Here is a 1,253-nt window from a genome sequence, read left to right on the forward strand (position 1 = left end):
CCTCCGCCGCCGGCCGGCCGCCGCCGCGCCACGGGCCCCGCCGCCGACCGCCGCCGCGCCGCGGTCCCCGCCGGCGCCGCCCTCCGCCGCCCCCGCCGGCGACCCCCGCGTCCGGCGCCTCCTCTCCTTCCCACGGCCGCCGCCACCGCCTCCTTTCCTCCTCCCGCCGGCGAGCGAGCCCGAGCTCGAGGAGCCGGCCCGATCCGATCTGGTACGGCGTTGACTTTCCGAAAAACCCCCTCGAAATTCTCCCAAGTCCTCAATTATTCTCAGCATGTGCTCCTGTTCGAGATGTGATAACTTCTTAAATTTAGCTCCGATTCACGCGTGTAATATATCAAATTGTTCGCCTCGCGATGCTCTTCATTTTGTTAAATTGCACCATTTTAATTAGAGGTCATCTTGATGCCCAAATCTTCGTTGGAAGAGGGCTAGTTGCTGTTAATCTCTGGTTCTTATCAGAACTTGGAGATTTGTCATTTTTGTATCTTTTATTCTGTGCATCTTTTGAGAATTAGCTCTACATGTGTTTTGAAGTATGCCATGCCATCCTTCCAGTGGTGTAGTACATCTATTTTTGTGATCTCTGTGGTGACTAGCACAAGCATGCAAAGTAGGCCCCGTAATATTTCTGATTTCAGGGACTTTGTGATTTCTGTCTTTGTCTGCTGTAATTTTGTTGCCATGTAAACTTGATGCTACAGAGAGATCCATGCATATTTTGGAGATGTTCAGTAAGGATGTTTTGTAGCTATAGTTGTAATTGATCCGTTCAAGCAATTGTTTGCAATTATGGAGTGCCATAGCATGACTCAATCTTGCTCTACTTTTGCTATAAAATATTTCTGGCAGATTCTTAACATGATATGCATTTTTGCCAAGCTTATTGTAGTTGATCCATACATGCTATGTAATTGTTTTGCCATGGATAGCTGCATAAACATTCCATCTTGCTGTAGATATGCTTGGTTTGTCATGCATTGCTCTGTAGTGAGTGCATCAAGCTCACAAAGAGGCCTACATATTAATATTTCTGCCATGCTCTGTTTTCTGCTAAGTCTGAAACCTGATAACGAAACTTGCTATGTTTACATACTTGCCATCATATCTTCTGGTCCTTTTTGGCTTATGGTCAGTACGGGACTTTTGTCATGTGCATTTATTAGAACACTACCATGCCTTGCTTTGCTATGTTAAGTTCCTGTAGCATGTTGATTTCGTGCTCTGAACATTGCTACCTGATGCTGATTTCT

This window comes from Triticum aestivum, chromosome 3D (genome assembly GCF_018294505.1).
Source record: "Triticum aestivum cultivar Chinese Spring chromosome 3D, IWGSC CS RefSeq v2.1, whole genome shotgun sequence".
NCBI lineage: Eukaryota > Viridiplantae > Streptophyta > Magnoliopsida > Poales > Poaceae > Triticum > Triticum aestivum.